Below are 19,285 nucleotides of genomic sequence, written 5' to 3'. Positions count from 1 at the left end.
CAGTGTAGACATTTTAATACCTGACAACATAGACTTTAATCCAAAGCTAATTGGAAGAGATAGGGAAGGACTTACCAAAGCAAGGACTTACCAAGGACACTTCAATTCTTAATATCTATGCACCAAATATGAGGTCATCCAAGTTCATAAAAGAAACATCAGTACAGCTTAAACCACACCTGTCCCTCACACATCGATAGTGGGAGACTTTTTAAGACCCCACTCTCACCAACAGAGAGGTCATCCAGAGAAAAACTGAACGGAGAAATGCTGGAGCCAACAGACATTATAAACCAAACGGACCGAACAGGTGTCTCCAGAACATTCCACCCAAACGCAAAATAATATAACTTCTCGGCAGGGCATCAAACTGGCCACAAAACAAGTCTCAAGATACATCTTGTCTGACCACCACGGATTGAAGCTGGCTGTCACGAACGACAGAAACAACAGAGATCTTACAAACTCACGGAAATGGAACAACTCACTACTGGGTGAAGAATGGGTCAAGAGCAGAAATTGAAGACTTCCTAGAATGAATAAAATCAAACACACCCAAACTTATGGGGCACCATGAAGGTGATTCTAAGAGGCAAGTTCATAGCACTAATGTCTACCTAGGACAAGAACAACAAATCCTAGAGATCCTGTACTAGTAATTTAACAGCACACCAGAAAGCTCTAGAACAAAAAGAAGAAATCACACCCAAAGGAGTAGACGGCAAGAAATCTAAACAGGGCTGAAATCCAGGTTAGTGTTTTATGCAATTCCGGAATGGAGTGTGTGCATCTCTTGTTTCTTGTGCTTTTTCTTGGGTTCTTTTTCTTATGTTTGTTTGTTTGTTTCATCCAATTCCAATGTGTTAGATTTTGTTTTATTTTATTACATTTTATTTATTAATTATTACATGCCTGTTTTCTAATGAGCAGCAGAAAGGGGGTTGATCTGGATGAGAGAGGGGCGGGGTGGGGGCGAAGAACTGGGAGTAGTAGAGGGAGGTCTAATAGTGATCAGGATATATTATGTGAGAAAAAAGACCTATTTCCTATCAGCCCCTCACCCTAGTCCCGTTAGTGCTGACTGTGTGTGAACGGATGGGGGCCATACACAGGCATGAGCTACTGACCAGTGGCCACACCCACAGGGCTTAGTGACTCTCCCTCCCTCAGCAGCCATCAGTCAGTTGCCGGCAGCTCCTCAGTCAGAGGCAGGGCCTTGGATTAGCGTCTCTCAACCCATGTTAGATTCTGACTAGCTAGCTTCATGTCATGTAGCCCTTCTGCAGAAGCCATGGCTGGTGTGTGTCTGCTGTGCCATGCCTGGAAGACAGGACTTCACAGCTCTTGGCCCCAGCCTATGGCTCTCATGTCTGCAGCGTTCTCTGAGCCTTGGAGGGGAGAGGTTCAGAGACTCATCTGAGGTTGAGCCCTGGCAGTCGCCTATTGTCAGAAGGGATCGGTGCGATACACTTTATGTCCTTTTATGTTCACAAATTAAAAATAGCTATATTTTATTTTAAAGTGTTTCTTTTGAACTCTATAACTAGTAGCAAAGATTTGAATAAACTAATGTGAAAATGGAGAAGTAACAAAAAAGGAACAGACTTTTTTTTTAAAGATTTATTTATTTATTAAATATAAGTACACTGTAGTTGTCTTCAGATGCACCAGAAGAGGGCATCGGATCCCATTACAGATGGTTGTGAGCCACCATGTGGTTGCTGGAAATTGAACTCAGGACTTCTGGAAGAACAGTCAGTGCTCTTAACCACTAAGTCATCTCTCCAGCCCCAATACTTTTTTTTTCATATATAAATCTTTTATTGTCCCCAAAGAGCCCAAATTGTTCTTGTGATCAGGATCTTTTTTTCTGAAGCCAGGAAACTGAGGTTTCACTCATCACCCTGCTGCACAGTTCCCTTCTCAGTCACATAGATGCCATCCAAAACCTTTCTGATAATCCTTGTGGTTTTTTTTTTGTTTGTTTGTTTGTTTGTTTTTTTAACTATTGTGGCTTTATGAATGAGAGCCGCTGAATTTGAAACAAGTTCAGTATCATTTCCTTCAAGGATTATTAATTCATCATTTGGGCTTGAGAGACAGGACAAACAGTGCCTATCCTCATCCGAACCCTGTGGATGTATTTTTCACCCAAGAAATTTCAGATTTCAACCAAAAACCAGAGAGATATTTTTAAATGCCCAGGCTAATGAAAAATACTAATTCTCAAAGTATCCGCCAGGGGGCGCCATTATACATTACCAAGTGCAGAGAATAAGCTGTTCGAAGGTCAGAATTGATGTGGTTTTAAAAGTTTAAGTGGAGTGGTACATTGTGGGGTACACCTGCAGTACTGACATTTGGGAAGCATTTAGGAAGATCACAGGTTTGAAGCCATCTTGGGCTACATGGTAGACCTGATGTCCCCAGAAAAAAGCCACACCTATTTTAAAGTTGTTGGTTGGTTGCTCTTAGTTGCGATTTGTTAAGGAGTCATGAGCAAAGAAGAAACAACAAGAAGAAATTAGATATCCTGACAGTGAAGGTCAAACTTGCTCCGTGGAACTTGAGTCCACTAATCAGCAGGAAGTAATCTAACTTCTTCTGACCCCTAACTTTACTTAGGGATCTTGTTCCTTTCCTCACTATCCTTTTTTCTCTCCTGTCTAGTGCTATGGGGGTGAAAGTGTGAGAGAAGGGTTGAGAAGAGTAGAAGAGAGAAGAACCCACAAAGCAGTCAAAAGACCAGACACACACACACACACACACACACACACACACACACACACACACAGAGAGAGAGAGAGAGAGAGAGAGACAGAGAGAGAGAGAGAAGAGAGAGAGATTTCACAGACTTAATTCCCTGAACATCCTGCGTACCTAACCACACTCTATGTGAATATGAACTGCTCTCATTGCCAGCCTACCTCACAGCCTGCTCCCCGAGCAGATGGGCATCTTCCTAGGCTGGCTCATCCTTTTCTTTTTAAACATTCGTTTACTCTGTATATGTATGTGCGTGTGCAGTAGATAAAAGAGGACACTGGCAGGAGCTGAGTCCTAAAGAGTAAACTCAGTTCATCTATCTGCTGAGCCATCTCACTAGCCTTTTACCTTGTTTATTTGTTTTTGAGATAGGGTCTTACATAGCCCAGGCTAGCCTGGAACTTACTATGTAGCCCAGGCTGGCCTCGAACCATGATTCTCCTGCCAAGTGCTAGGGTTACAGGCATGTGCCGGGGTGAATGGGCCGTTGTCTACCCTTCTTCCACAGCCTTAGTTCAGGTTTTGTCTTCCAGGCTGTCAAGATTCCACTCCCCTCTACATTTCCCTTGAGACAGGGTTCACTACATAGCCTGGGCTAGCCTAGCAAACTTCATGTAGACCAGGCTGGCCTAAAACGAAAATAACTACCACTGCCTCCCGAGTGCTTGGATTAAAAATGTGTGCCACCACACCTGAGTGTCCCTGTACTCTTATAGCCAAGCGCTTCCTAGCCCCCAAGAGAAGACATTCTGACTAGGGCTGCCTTCAGCATCCACTTCAGTGCAAACCACAAGTCCTTGCCATCTTCCCACTACCTACAGGACAAAGTCCCATAAATTTAGGTGGCCTCTCCCTGCCTAAGCTTCTAACCTGTGTGGTTCCTGCTGCAGCTTCAGCTCTGCTGAGCCTCTCAGCAACCTCAGCCTGCTGGGGGCATTTTATTGACTTCTCAGAACCCAATTTCTCTGGTTACCCCTGCTTTTCCTGACCGCTGCCAACCAGCCAGCCAGCTAGCGGGCCCCTCCAGTCCTTCAGACTGAAAAGCCCTTGCTGACTCCAGCTTCTCGCCAGGCTGTGCACACACGTGCTTGTGTCCTTGATGCTCACAGCTTTACCTTTAGGACTTGGCAATAGGGCCCGGCCCAAGGTGGGACTTGATGCTTCTTGGATGAAGATGTGAGGAGAAACTTCGAGGTTTGAGTAGCTAAGCTTGTGAGGACAGGCACCTGAGGAGTGACTATGAGAGGCGGAGCTGGCTTTGAAGAGCTTGAGGGGGATAAGAGTGAATTCTGGCCTGTAGTCCAGTCTGTGTGAGCTGCTCTCTTTCAACTCAGAGCCTCATTGTGTAGCCCATCTTTGGCTTGGCCTACAAATTGTGATCCTCCTGCCTCAGTCTTCCAAGTGCTGGGGTGACAGGCACCACCATGCTCATCTTCCAGCAGACAGTTTGAATGACTGGTGGAGCTTGAGAGAAGTGTGGGCGCTCTGCGTTAGGAACATTTTCGCCGTGGCAAAAAGGCGGATGTAGAGGGTCTCCTTTATAGCACAGCTCCCGGGCTCCTCTCCTGCAGAAAGAAATTCCTTCAAGTTGGAGCCCAGGACAAGGCTTCTTCAGAGAGGCCCTCAGGGTTGCATATGGGCTCCTGGGAGAAGGATGGATGGCCCAAGGCCTGGGGCAGCCATGATTTCTGCTGGGACCGGAGCGTGCTGTTCTTAACAAGACTTCCTGGCTCTGGATGGGTTCAAGCCTCAAAGAAAGTAAAAAAACACTGCTCAGGCCAGTGGGAGAGAGACTGCGGCTACAACAGTGCCCCAGGCTCTGGGCCTGTTACCTTTCTCCGATCTGTGGGGCCAGCAGTTAGGTCCAGGTTAGTGTTCATCCAGGTAGGGTAGGGTGAGAGCCACACTCACATACTCAGACCAATCACAAAGGGCACTAAGGCAGGGGCCAGTGTAGCCTATGTACAGAGCAGCAGTGCTAGCTAAGCTATCCCACAGCCTGGGCTCTAACAGAGGCCACTGCCCCCAGAGGCCTTGTCTTCCTACCCGGTCCCACCCCCAACACCATCACTGGCTTCTGGCCACTCTTCCAGATCGCACCCAGAATCAGATCCCGCCTGGAACCCAGAATCCACCCAGAACCAGATTCTACATGGAACCCAGATCCCGCCTGGAACCAGATCCCACCCCGAACCCAGATCCCACTGGGAACCATAGCTATGCTGGAGAAAACACCCAATTTGTTTCACAAAGATGGGAAAGTGTGGGTCTCAAATGGCTACCTAATCAGGGTTCTACATGCATACAGTGAACTTGATGGTGAATGGCCTTGGGGCACTACTGCCTAGACAGATGACCGTGAAGTTGGAGGTAGCTTATGGGGGAATATGCAGGCAGGAGCTGCAGACAATGAGGCTCTGAGTTGAAAGAGAGCAGCTCGACGTCTAAGCTCCTTCCTAGTAGCCACTTGCTGGAAGTAAGCAAATGAGCTCACATAGCTTTGTTCCCTGCAGCTGGCCTTAGGAGTCAGTACTCTCAAGAGTTACCACTCAATTCATGATATCCATTCAGAACGGGGCCAGAGCAACAGTCACACACTCAGGCTCACAATGGCTAATGGTTCTACAGAATGTGGAACTCAGGAAGAAGAAGACCGTGACTTAAATGACTGTTTTCTTCCACAGAGCAGAAAAGCTTGCCTGTGAGAGAGGAAAAGGCAGAAACAAGAAGAACAGGTAGACTTGCCCTGCAGGAATGTCTGGTTTCAACCCCCAGGATCAAAAACATTTTTGAAGGGGTTTTCTGACCATGTAGTAGAACTCGGTGGCTCTGAGTGTAATCCTAGAATTGGGGAGGTAAATCCAGGAGGAGCAGGAGTTCAAGACTCACTTCAATATGTAGAGAGGTCAAGGCCACACTGGGCTACAGGGAAGCCTCTGGGGCAGGGAAAGACGGGGTGAGGGAGTAAGAGGAGGTAAAGGCTTGGCCTCAGCCTGGTTCCTGTCTGATCCACATCTCTACCCTGGAACGCCCCATGTTTGACTCAACTAACTCAGCTACAGTTCAAGAATCCTAATTAATGTTGTTTAGCAACGTGCCTGTCTGAATTCAGTGAACGTCCAGGTAATATGTCCTCAAGCTTCTGTACAGCAGGGTAGGACCCAAGTTAAACTGTGTGGTGCAAATGACAGCAATGACTACTGAGGTACCCCTATACAAATGCTGATGGATGACTGCCATTACATATTCCGTAAGAGGACAAAGGCACTCCCTGGAGGTCTGGAGAGAAGATTCTGGAACCACATAATGACAGTTGAAACGAATGAAAAATTAATTTCCCTGTCCCTACAAATGACTAGAGCATTCGGTTTCTTCCATAACTAAGATGATGTGGGGCTGAGGACATAGTTCAGCTGGTAATATGTTTGCCTAAACGCACAAAGCCCTGGGTTTGAGCCTAGTACCTCCTGATGCCAGGCATGGTGGAGCACACCTGTAAATCCGGAACTCAAAAGGGGGAGGCAGGAGGGTGAGGAGTTCAAGGTCAGTTTCAACTCTACAAGGAGTTTGAGGCCAACCTTGGCTACATGAGACCCTGTCTCTAAAATAATATAATTAGCAACATTTTCTCTGGGTTCTTAGCTTTTCGGTTCTGAAGTTTACCTGATGAACTCTTTTGATTACCTATCAGGTACCCATTCCCTGCTCTCCTCTTCCTAAAAGTCCTCAGGCACTTTGCCCACGCACCCACGCACCGCATGTTAGGAGGAAATGCACCCTAAGCCCGGCACAGTCACATGCGTTAACTAAAGACAGTGAGGAACTTACATTGTCCTGGGCACAGCCAGGACTTTGGAGGCAGCCCTGTGACCTCCGCAGGGCAGATGACTCTTCTGAGATTACTTGGCATATTGACACGTGTGCTCCATCTGACTCCGTCATGGCGGGCGCCAGAGCACCTGTAAGGCTGTCGCTGTTCTGGTTTTCTATAACAGACTGGATGAAGCATCATAACTGATAGAATCATGTAAAAGTCTCTGCAGGACGCTGCTTTCAGAAGTAGAAGTCATTTGGTTAAACAGTGCCCAGTAGGATGGCAAAAAAGCCTATCCTATTCTCTCAGCACTTAGGAGCCCGAGGCCAGCCTGGGCTGCACAGCAGGATCCTGTCTTAAAACAGCAACTCGGGCTTGTCAGCAACATGGGCTTGTGTTGAACAGAGCGGAGCTACTCTGTATGAAGGAGCACTGGCTCAGGGCTGGGATGGAACTCTGCTGGTAGAGCGCTTTCCTGGCACTGGTGACCTGGGTCCAGCACAGCTTAAACCAAGGGTGGTGGTGCATGCCTAACTCTAGCGCTGAGGAGATAAAGACAGGAGGAGCAGCAGTTCAGGGGCATCCCTGGCGGATAGTGAGTTTGTGGTCAGTCTGAGCTACCTGAGACACTGCCTCAGTGAGAGGGAGGGAGGAAAGGAGAAAGGAAAAGGGCTGGCAGGATGGTGTAGTGAGTAACTCAGGCATGTACCATGCAGTAAGTAACATGGCAGCCGCTCCTTTTGAAAGCACCTGCAGATGGCTCACCAACCAGGCCTGATGCCCAGGCTCCAACAGTGAAGGAAGAGAACCAACTTCTTCATGCTGTCCTCCACCTCGACTGCACCCTCTGGCACACACATATCTGCACTGATGAACCAACGAGTAAACAAGTAGAATCAAATCCTTTCCTAAGCACGGGGGTTCTCAGTCAGAGTCCTCTCTGCAAGGTGACTCCCCTGAACTTCCGCTTCAGCTATTGCTGATAGATCAACAATAACGGAGTCTCCCTGTGTCGGAGCCTATGGGCAGCGGTGAGTGCCTCCCGGCTGGACATGTTGGGGCCTGCACTCACGCCTGTCCCCAGAACACATTCTCCATGTTCTCATTAGCTCAGTGCTCCATCCTCACCCGCAGCCCTCACCAAACTGCTCAAGTCTCTTGACGCTTCTTTTTTCTCTGGCCTTGTATTAAAGCTCTTGGGGACTAAATCCTGTTGGCAACTGTTGTTCTTTTAAAAATAGTTGGGAGTCGGGGAGGCTGTGGTGGCTGGATTTGCTCCAGGATAATGTTTCTTAAGAGGGAAGAAGAGTGAGGGGGGCCAAGACAAAGACAACGTGCCTCCTGGTTTCACATCCTAAGCAAGAAGCCCTGTGATCACACAGAGACTCGTGATCTTGCCGCAGGACAAATGACCCCAAACGTAGCCATTATAGCAATAGACAGCACATCACATAGTGTCTGAGTGTCAGAGCTCTAGGGGTAGCTGGAGTGGGTCATTCTGTACAGGGTCTCCTGGGAGCAAATGCTCAGGCCGTCAGCCGGGCTTCGTGCTGCCAAGATCAGTTTGTTCTTCAACCTGTAGCCTCTTGAAGGGCTTCCTGTCCATTTCATTCCCCTAAAGCAAACTATCAAAAAAGAAACACACCCAACACACACACACACAACACAACACACACACCCAACACAGGCATACCAGAACTCAAATCTTTTAAATCTTTTAACTCTCGACCTTATCTTGGAAATGGTGTGCTATAGTTCAAAACTATTGTTTGAATACTTGTCTCTCACGGTTTATGTGCTGAAAATTTGGTCCCCAAAGTCATACGTTAATGGCATTTGCAGATTAGGGCAGAGTTCAGGGAGAAAACTAGGTTCAGAAAAGGTCGAGGGAGTGAAACCCCACAATGGCATTAATAGCTTTATGAAAGAGGAAGGAAGACCCAAGATGGTGCACTTGATGTACTGCCCTCTGCCATGTCATGATGTAGTGAAAAGTCCCTCTGCAGAGCCTGGTTAGGCCATGCCGTGCCTTCAGAACCGTGGGCTAAGTAACCCATTCTTTATCAGCTACCCTCTTTCTGATATTTGCGACAGCAGTGGAACGGCAAAGACACATCTTTTTCGCCAGTTTTGTCCGTCACACAGACCACCTCTGGAACAAGCCAGGGTGTGGACACCAGAAGACGGGGATCATGGGGCCATCTTGGAGGCTGGCTGCCACATGTAATACATCTGAAGATGTCCTACCAAAGCAACCCTGAGAGCACTGGAGAATGGCTTGACATCGATAGGGACAGGAGAGGACCATGTGTGACCACAGTGGCAGCCAGAAATGGAAAGAAAACAACAACAACAACAACAACAACAACAACAACAACAACCAGACAAACCCAAGGGCAATTGCATCCAGGAAGAGGCTGTTCGACGGCTTCCACTGTCAGAGATTAGACGCCCAGTGAAGATCCTATTGGAACAGGCGGTGACAAGCAGGATATCGCCAGACAAAGATCACGAAGATCACGCAGCCTAGTGTGGCAAGATGATCAGAACGTCTCTGCAGCAGCCGGAAGGGCAGACTGTGGAGTCCTTCAACGACTCAGTATCACTCCTCTTCCATCCATGGCAGCAAAGGTAACAGAGGGTTTGACCAGAATGAGACCCCACCCTTCCAACTTTGAAAGCTGCTTCCTGATTGGTTCCATCTACAAGGCTGTACATACACACAGCCAATCAGGGCCTGTCTCTATATAACAGGTTGCCCAAGGGCTTTTACAGTTCTGGCGGCTGAGGGTTGGGGCAAGACTGCTAAAGGTACTCTCTGGAAGGAAGAACACACAAGATTTGTTAGAGGGGCTGTAGCGGTGGCTTAGCAGACCACCGGCTGCTTTACAGTGGACCTGGGTTCAGTTTCCAGCACACCTATGTCAGCTCTCAACCATCTGTAATTCTAGTCCTACAGGCTCTGGGCACCTCTTTTGGACCCGGAGGGCACCAGGCATGTATTTGGTGCACAGACATACATGCAGTCAAAAACATACATTCACATAAAATAAGTAAATGAATGATGTGTTGGTTCCACGGAGCTGTGAAGATCTGCAGCTTCCTCTGCAGGATGGAGGTATTGCCCCAGCCTTTGAGACCTGTCAGACTCTATCTGTACACGTGCTCCCGGGGGCTGTCCTCAGCTGGAGCCATAACCCTTGCAGACTCTTGGCTGGGCATCTTGAAGCCTGCTGAGAACACTACCAACCTCTCTTGATGGGTTGACACCCACTCTCCTGTCTAAATTGTTCCCGATTGACAAATGAAAGGTTCTCTTCTTTGTCTTCTTTTTACTGCCAACCCGCTCGTGCTCTTGCAGTAAGGGCAAGACAAGAACCTGACTGGAGAGTCTGCTGTCTCAGTGTGACAGTGAGATGGGGTAGGAGAAGCCCCCCCAACAACAACCAGAGACAGTAGCGGCAGTGGGGCAGCCCCAGAAGAAGGCAAGGAAACCTGTGGCTGATTAGGAACAGGTGTAAGAACACTGGGTATGGGGTTGGGGATTTAGCTCAGTGGTAGAGCGCTTGCCCAGCAAGCACAAGGCTCTGGGTTCCGTCCCCAGCTCCGAAAAAAAGAAAAAAAAAAGAACACTGGGTACACACTGTTTTCTCCCACACTGCTGGCAGCCAAGTGCCCACATCCACAGAGCCATTGATGTGTTTGAGAGCCCACCCCAGTTATGAAGGGCTTTGACTCTCCTGCCTAGGGCCAATGAGCTCTCTCCTAAATAGTCCTTATTCTTCCCTATTCTGCACACACACTTAACCATCCAGAGCCCCCGGAACTTAGATAAATCCACGTCAGTCATTCTGACTCTTGGCCAGGGTCAGGCTTCAGCCAGGTGGGGAGAGTCTTGCTTTTCAGAGTCAGATTCTATTGGCCTTCTCAATGGACAGGGAAGAGGGGAAAGATGGCTGCTTTTGAGAGCATCTGGAAACAGATCCCCTTCTGAGACTTGCCACTCCTGCTGCAGGGACCCATGCCTGCTTTGGGAACAGCCCCTACAGCTCTTGCCTTCCGAGACTCTGCTTCTGCTGTGCACTGACAGCCTGCTCTCCACAGACTTGCTCTTCAGGGTATCCCCGTAGCCTGCCCAGGCCAGTGAGAGCTCAGAACCATGATGCTGCCAGGGCCTCGGTTAGCACCCGTGGCTTCAGAGAGCTTGAACTTCTACTCTTCCACTCGAGTTGTTAGTCCCACATGGCGCCCTGCTTTCCTGTTTGAATTGTTCTCTCCTGTGAATGAAGTTTTTTTTCCTGGAGCTGGGGACCGAACCCAGGGCCTTGTGCTTGCTAGGCAAGCGCTCTATCACTGAGCTAAATCCCCAACCCCTTCACCTTTCATTCTTAACCTACTTTATTCTTGAAGAGGGCAAGACAAGAACCCGGCCAGAAACATGATAATCAACAGCCTATGGCCTGGGGGTGTGGCATCAAAGGCCTAAACTAGCTCATGAGTTTGTGGACTCCTGATTTATCCTCTTGAACTCAGTGATTAGTGATAGCCACATTAACCCTTTCACCAAAACCATGAAGCAACCGTGATGCCCTCGTAGCTTGAAACATACATCGAGCTATCCAGGGGCAAGCTTCTTCTGTTTTCATAATTGGGGGTAGGGACTCAGCTCAGGGATGAGTCAGATGATCCTGGCAGGTCAGAGCCATGGCTGTTCTGAAGAAACAGCAGCTGAAGTAGAGACTTCCAATGTTAAGGAATGGCTTGTTTGTATGCAGCTGGACTTGTTTTGTAAGAGTCCCCCATTTTAGCTGAGGCTTCCAGTGTGAGACGATGCTTAGCTCCCCCTGCATCCCACTGAAGGGTCTGGACCACATTTGCAGGATGTGCTAAGGTATAGGAAGTCAGACCTGCTACCATTAATGGTCATCCCCATCCCCCTATGAAACAACAGGTTGGGCAGGCTGAGAGAGAGCGGAGGCTGACTGACCGGAAGGGCTGCTGACCCAGTGCTCTGAAGCTGTCACCTGGGGAGCCCAAACATTCTGTCCTTGGATAAACTCAGAAAACAGGCAGCTGCAGAAATCTCCAGGGCTCGATCCTGTAGAAGTTCATGAGATTTCAGATGCTGCAAGACCCCGGGAGAACAGCAGTTCAGGGCCTCGCCCAGGGCCTCTCCCACGGAGAGCAGCAGCAAACATCTGGAGAGGAGCGGGGCAGCTGGGCTGTCTGTAAACCCTGTAAGGAGGAGACGGTAGACCAGGCTAGCCTCCAACTTGGCAATTCTCTTGTCTCTGCCTCCCAAGTGCTGGGATGCTGGGATGCAAGCACATGTCACCACGCTCAGCTTTCAGATCTCTTAAATTTTCCATTTTACTTTTAGAAGCAGAAAAATCTAAGCGATAGCACTTTAGTAAGGAATTGACTAACACTATCAGCTCTCCCCTCCCCTCTTCCTGAGACTTCTTTCCCACCCCGACCTCAGACAGCCTCAAGTCCTTTCCCCTGCTGTGGAAATTTCCCTATACGGGAGAAAGTCTTGTTGTCCTTGGCACCCCCTTGCCAAATGTGTGACACACTCGAGCCCAAAACAAGGGAATTTAAACTCACAAAACCAAATTAGAAGGCAGGACGTGTGAAGAAATCGATTCCTTAACGTGAGCGAGCTTGCCCTACCTCTCGTGGAAAGTGAGTTTAAGAGTGCTGCCCAGTGGGTGTGTGTGGTTTAACGGGATGAATGCCTGCGCACCTCCAATCATCACGCGGCTGTTCTATGGCTACGGTAGTCACTGTGGTCACGGGCATTCAGGAGCTGCTATGAAGTGCCGCTGGGTAATGATGAGTGTTAGGGCCAAGTTTGGGGTTTAAATCTTGGCTCCTGCTGGGACAAAGCACACCATGGTTCCACGTGGAGAGGTTTAATGAGAAGAGGAGAGGAGAGGAAGGGCAGGCCAGGAGCACGCGGAGGGAAGGGGGTGGGGATAGGGACAGAGGGGAAGAGAGCAGAGAAGCGAAGAACAACAGAGAAAGAGAGAGGGGTAAGAGAAAGAGGAGGGGGCCAGCAGCCCCCTTTATAGTCAAGCACAGCTGGCTGTTGCCAGGCAACTGTGGGGCGGAGCATACCTGGCTGTTGCCACATAGCTGAAGGGGGTGGAGCTTAGAATAGCAACAGTGAGGGCTGTGTAACATCTTTAACTCCACCAGCAGTAACATGTTTGCTCTTCAGCAAGTAAATGGCTTTTTGTTCTTTTAGATCTTGGGGAAAATGAGGCCTATACTTCCTCTCTACCATGCCCCGGTGTAAACACCTGCTTCACCAAATAAAAAACCCTAAGGCCCTGATCACACTGTAGCTGTCTCCCTATGACTCCTACTTCTCCGTCAGGTCATCTTGAGGCTGCTAGGCAAAGGTACCCCATGTAGGAAATCTGGCAACAGAGCCCTTGAGCTAAGTCTTGCGCTCCAAACACTCAGGGCTGGTCCAAATCCTCTGCTCTGGACCAGCCACACCCCTTCCTGTTGGCTCGCTCAGGATCCGCTGGAAAATTTGGGGTTGTCAGAAGAATCAACATGTTCCTGACAGGAGGCTAGACTCCACGATAGCCTTTTGTCATTGAGTACAGGATCCCATGAACAAGAAATCCGGCTAGCCACAAACTCGATATGTAGCTTAGAATAACCCTGAACTCCTTACCTCTCTAAATCCTGATATTATATGCAAAGGTCACCACACCAAGTTCATAAAAGCCTTCTTTTCTGTTGTGTGTGTATGTATTTGTGGCATGTGTATGGTGAACACACTATGTATATGGGGTTGCTTTTGTCCTTGGAAGCTATCGGAGGATAACAGTGTTCTTTTCTGACACTCTTAGCTTTATTTCCTTGAGGTAGGGTTTTTCCTTGACTTTGGAGCTAGGCCAGAGGCCAGCAGGTCCCAACAATACTCCAGTCTCCACCCATCTCAGCCCTGGGATTAGAGGCCAACAGGGTGCAGACACACTTAGCTTCTTTACATGGGTGCTAGGGATTTGAACTCAGGTCCTAATCCTTGTGCAGCAAGCCCTCTTATCCACTGAACCACCTTTTCAGTCCCCACAAGATCCCTCTTAATGAAACGGGGAACCTGTGATGTTCAAGTGGGCGTGGGATGCTAAACCTTGGTTTACAACGTGATAAAATCCTAGTATGGTCACATCATCAGATGAAGACTGTCAAAAACACATCTTTACCATTTGGAGGGTTGGTCTCTACAGGAGATGGAAGGGTCCGAGGTTGGAAAATACCACAGGAACCAGTGCCCCTACCCCCCTCCCCCTCGCGCCCAGGTTCAGGCCTCAGAGGATTTTATGTGTGCCCCCCCCCACCAACTCCTGTTGGGGGCTGGGGCAGCAACCACCATAGCTCTTCAGCTTCAGCCTACTCTCCAAGTTGGCTTTTGATCAAATCTAGAGGGCAACAGAGATGAGAAACAAAAGGTTTTGTGTCTTCTAAGAAGGATGTGGAAACGGAACTTCAGATCTCCTGTTTTCAGAACGTCCCCCTATAGCAGCTGCTGCACTTGGCTCTTAACCCTCCACCTGCCGGGCGAGCGAACTCGGTCCTTCCATGGGCTTTTGAGGCATAAAATAACGAGGGACTGTAGATAAAAGGCCAATGATGTTGAAGCACAGTTACTCAAATATAACTATCTGTGGAGTGGAGAAGAAAGAGCGATTCACTAACGCATTCAAAGACAAGCCCTAGCACTAGATCCAACAGCAGGTTCTGAAGAAATGAATGTAAGATATTTTGAGGTATTAAACCCACAGAAGAGGATGCGAAAGTGTCCGAGCTGCGACAAAGTTGCAGGTGCCTCTAACAGACAAGTTTCTTTGCCTAGATTGCTTTTGTTCGTTTGGCTTTTTTTGGTTTTGTTTGGGTTTGGTTTGGGCCCTGGCTGTCCTGGAATTCATTATGTATACGTTCCAGGCTGGCCTCGAACTCAGAGGCAGAGAGATGCCTGCTCTGCTTCCTAAGCGCTAGGATTAAGGCAGGTACCACCATGCTCAGCAGTTGGTTGATTTTTTTGAGACAAGCTCTCACTATGTAGCCCTCACTAGCCTGAAACTCACTTTATAGACCAAGCTAACCTTGAACTCACAGAGATCCAACTGCCCTTGCCTCCTGAGTGCTGGGATTGAGGAGACTCCCATGCTGTTCGTTTTGTAGTGTTTTTGTTTTTGTTGTTGTTGTTGTTTTTGTTTTTTTGAGACACTAGTCTCACTTAACGTAGGCTGGTCTTGCTGTGTAAGTTAGGATGACCTTGATCCTGCTCTTCTGCTCTCCACAGGATGCCACACCTGCTGCTTAAATCTTTTTCCTTTAACACATGTCTGTGTGTTTGTAAGTACGCATGCATGTATGTGCACTGTATAGGCCTGAGACAGAAATAAAAAGTCATCCTTGCATACTCCTTATCTTATTCATTGAGTCAGGGTCTTTCAGGTGAACCCAGAGCTCACCCAGGAGGCTAGTCTGGCTAGCCAGTTTGCCTTGAGAATCCTGTCTCCACCTATTGAATGATGGGACTAAAGGTGAGCTGTCAATCCCACCCAGAGTTTATATGAATTCAGGGACTCCACAAGACCTCAGTCTGTAAGCTGTGAGCCCTGAGGGAATAGCACTGGGCTGGGGGAAGGGCTACAGGCCTACTAAGAGAGCTTGCTCTCTGTTTCTCACACTTTACCAACCAAGTCTTCTCCCCGTCCCCAGCTGCCCACATTCTCAACAAATTTTCCAGCGGATCCTGAGCGAGCCAACAGGAAGGGGTGTGGCTGGTCCAGAGCAGAGGATTTGGACCAGCCCTGAGTGTTTGGAGCGCAAGACTTAGCCCAAGGGCTCTGTTGCCAGATTTCCTACATGGGGTACCTTTGCCTAGCAGCCTCAAGATGACCTGACGGAGAAGTAGGAGTCATAGGGAGACAGCTACAGTGTGATCAGGGCCTTAGGGTTTTTTATTTGGTGAAGCAGGTGTTTACACCGGGGCATGGTAGAGAGGAAGTATAGGCCTCATTTTCCCCAAGATCTAAAAGAACAAAAAGCCATTTACTTGCTGAAGAGCAAACATGTTACTGCTGGTGGAGTTAAAGATGTTACACAGCCCTCACTGTTGCTATTCTAAGCAACATTCTCAATCAGGGTGTAATTATTTTCTTATCAGTTTATAGACTCTTAGCTCTGGGGATTTCTGACAGTAAGCCTCCAAGTCAAGCATCTTCTGCAAAACTCTCTTTGGTCTGGAGGACATAATCTACTGGATAGCAGGCTCTCTGAGGCCTGCAGTCCCCTTCCCATAGCCCAGTGCTCTTCGCTCAGAGCTCACAGCTTACAGACTGAGGCCTTCCGGGGGGGGGGGGGGGGGGGGACGGACACGATGGACCACACGACCTGTACACAGCTCTCTGCCCCAGGCTCCGGCAAACAGACTTCAAGCCTAGGTCCTTCAGTCAGCCCTAGGAAGGGTTCATCTAAGCACAGGGAGACCTTGGCCTGTGGACTTTCGAACACTGTCAGACCCAAAAGTGGGCAGCACAGCGCTCTGCCGACCTGCCTGTGCCCTCTCTCCTGAGCTGTCACCTGGCGTGTGCACCGTGACAGAGGATTTCACAGCGGCATTTGGCGATGATGTAAGGCTGCTGTTGAGACTCAGTAAAGAATCTCCTCATCCCTGCGTATCTGTGGAAATGCCCCTCTGGACACTTCATCTCCTTGGAGAGCTTCCCTATGTATTCCCAACTTGGCTGTTCAGACAGAGGGCAAGCCCCTGCCACCGCTCAGCCTTTGGCCCGCCTTCCTCGCTAAGCTTAATCATGTCTGGATTCTGAAAACGTAGAAAACACAACTGCTCATCTAAATGCTTTGGGTTATTAACCAGCTCCCTTCAATATTGCGTGAGTATTCGAATTCTCTTGTTACTGTGACCAAATACCTGGCAGATACGACTCTGAGGAGGTTTATTCCAGCTCAGGTTTCCGGGCATGCTACTACTGGGGGAGGGGGCTGGGGCCTGGGTGGGGACGGGGCACTCCTGGTTGTGATAACGACGTGAGGCTACTTGCTATCTAGCTGGAATGGGAAGCAGAGAATGGACCCGAAAGAAGACTGAGCTAAAAGCCTTTAGCTTTCCTTCCTCTCTCCTCAGACCATCAGTCCCACTTCCTAAAGTTTTCACCGACTCTCATTGGCTAAGGACCAAATGTTCAAACCCAGGAGCCTGTTGGGAACATTTAGCATTTAACTCTTTATGTGTCTTAGGGAACAGGGACCCCTGGGGAAAGGGTGGCAGGGAGCAGCTGGGCAGCAACACCAATCCACCACAGCCTACCAGATGACAAATACTGTGTGGATTCCCAGAAGGAGACACAGGGGCAGAGTTGGCCAATAGCATCGATCAGAGCAGGGTTACCACAAACCTTCAATGTTCAGAATGCGCTCCAGGTCAGTGAACCACAGCTCTGGGAAGAGGGTGGGCCAGGCCCAGGAAAGACAAAGCCACACAGACAGAAAGTGCCCCGCAGTTCTGGGCTGGAAAGGAGAAGGGAGGGTGGTCAGAGTTGGGGGAAGGAAGGAATGATGGCACTGGGTAGGTTTCTTTCCGAACAAAACCATTCTGTCTTGTATTCCAAGGCTCTGCTCTCTTAAAATCAACTGGGAGGAGACAAGACTGGGTCTGGTGTTCAGGGACTTGAGAGGGGTAGACATTCTGGATGTCCTCGGCTGCCTGTAGACCTGAGGAGGCAGATCTCTGTCAGGACCCCCAGGGGGTGGCTGATAAACTCACTTCTGGAGCCGAAGCCCACGCCTGCTCTCCACACTGGCACATTAATCACATCCACTTGCTCTTCCCACCAAATTCACCAGGTTTGGTCTAACCTGCAGGTAAGGTCTAACCTGGAACCCCAGATAGCTTTTGCCACACCAAAGGACACCGAAGGGCCCAGAATGGCACTGAGAAGCCAAACAGCCAATCCAGCTCACAATGGAACAGCTCACAGCTGTGGGCCTGCCTTGTTTAAGATCACACAGTCTACAGGTGATGACTGCCAGGCACACAGAACCATCTTTGTGAATTCTAGGAGGCTGCGCAAACTGGCTCCTGGCTTATTATTTATTTGACTTCCACCCAGAACACAAACACACCCAAAACGATGTATGAGGTGAAGATCCGGGAGCACAGGACTGGCACTAACCAAACATCCCTCCTCAGACCAAACAGACGCCTGGGAATGCAAGAGTCAGGGAGCTGGTGGTTTTTAAAGAGTCCATATACCATGAGCAAAATGCCTGGCTTCGTTTTTTTTGTTGTTGTTGTTGTTGTTGTTTGTTTGTTTGTTTGTTTTGTTTTTGTTTTCTGTTTGTTTTTTTGTTTCTTTTGAGACAGCGTCTCATTCTGTAGCCTCAGCTGGCCTCCAATTTGTAGAACCTTCCTGCTTCAATCTGCTGGGGTTACAGACATAAGCCACCATGCATGCCTGGCTCCTCTCTCTCTCTCTCTCTCTCTCTCTCTCTCTCTCTCTCTCTCTCTCTCTGTCTCTCAGCATTCTGTGAGTCTCTAGGGAAGAGCTCTAACCCCTCAGGTCGGCAGATGACACTTGTTTAGCACTCACTGTGTTTATGCAGCTTCTCAGGCCATGGGTGTATCAGCCTTTTAATCCTTACAGTCAGTTTATGGTGTGAATGATATCTCCCCCACCCTCCGTTTGATATTAGAAAATCAGGCATGCGTGATTTAGCAACACAGAGGAAGAGAAAGAATTTTCTCTCTGCCCTGCTTTGTTCTTGGTCTCAAGGGATCTCTAATAGCAAAAGACTGTCAAACAGAAAAAAACAAACAAACAAACAAAAAAAAAAACCATGATTAATGACACAAACAGCTTGTGTACAAATGGAAGATTCTCAGATGTGGGTAAATCTTCAAGGTGGCCTTGGAGTTAGGGTTAAGCACCATCTTTGAATACAAAGAGAAGGAAGGATGTAGAACAAGCTGGGAAGAGGGAGGTGACCAGGAGCGTGCAGTCAGGTCTGTGGTGTAGACCAGCGGCTGCCCACTTTACAGATAGGAACTTCTAGAAATCTGGGGTTATCTTTCTTTTTGAGGTACAGAAAGGAAAATGCCTGACAAATGGAGATCTCTTCTGTAGATTAAACTTCCCTTTACCTCCTTTGCAGAGCCTCCTTTCCTGGGTGGTTTTGTTTTTTTGTTTTTTGTTTTTTTTAAACAAAAAAAAATTGCCTCAAAGTAATCCTTGTGTCATACAGACAGATTTGGGGGTGACATATTCTGATCTCCTACAGTGACTTGCTGAAGATCACAGAATAAGTATATGAATTCAAGTAGCCCACACCAGGACCAACTCACTGGAGTTTTCAGATGGTCAGTCCTGTGGTAGTATCTTAGGACATGTGTGTGTGTGTGTGTGTGTGTGTGTGTGTGTGTGTGTGTGTGTGTGTGTGTATGTATGTATGTATGTATCTGTCTGTCTGTCTGTCTGTCTCTGTGTCTGTATATAAGCTATGGAACTCCTGTGGCCAGACAGGAGCCTCTTTTCTCCTTCCTCCACCTGTGATCTGGGAATTGAACTTAGGTCATCAAACTCAGCAGCCTGTAACTTTAATTTTTCAAACCTTATTTTTTTAATGAGCCAACATTTTATTTATTAATTTCTTGCA

General features: G+C 48.4%; 1 long non-coding RNA gene across 1 annotated transcript; it reads left to right on the top strand.

Moving 5' to 3' along the window:
• Window positions 1–5,414: 5,414 nt before the first annotated feature.
• On the top strand, window positions 5,415–7,788 carry LOC148005767 (uncharacterized). The gene is made up of 2 exons (XR_015620852.1): window positions 5,415–5,501; window positions 7,328–7,788. It is a non-coding gene; the product is annotated as an uncharacterized LOC148005767 (long non-coding RNA).
• Window positions 7,789–19,285: the final 11,497 nt, after the last annotated feature.

Source organism: Rattus norvegicus, chromosome 5, assembly GCF_021556685.1.
Source record: "Rattus norvegicus strain SHRSP/BbbUtx chromosome 5, alternate assembly SHRSP_T2T, whole genome shotgun sequence".
Taxonomy (NCBI): Eukaryota; Metazoa; Chordata; class Mammalia; order Rodentia; family Muridae; genus Rattus; species Rattus norvegicus.
This window is presented reverse-complemented; position numbering and strand designations above follow the sequence as displayed.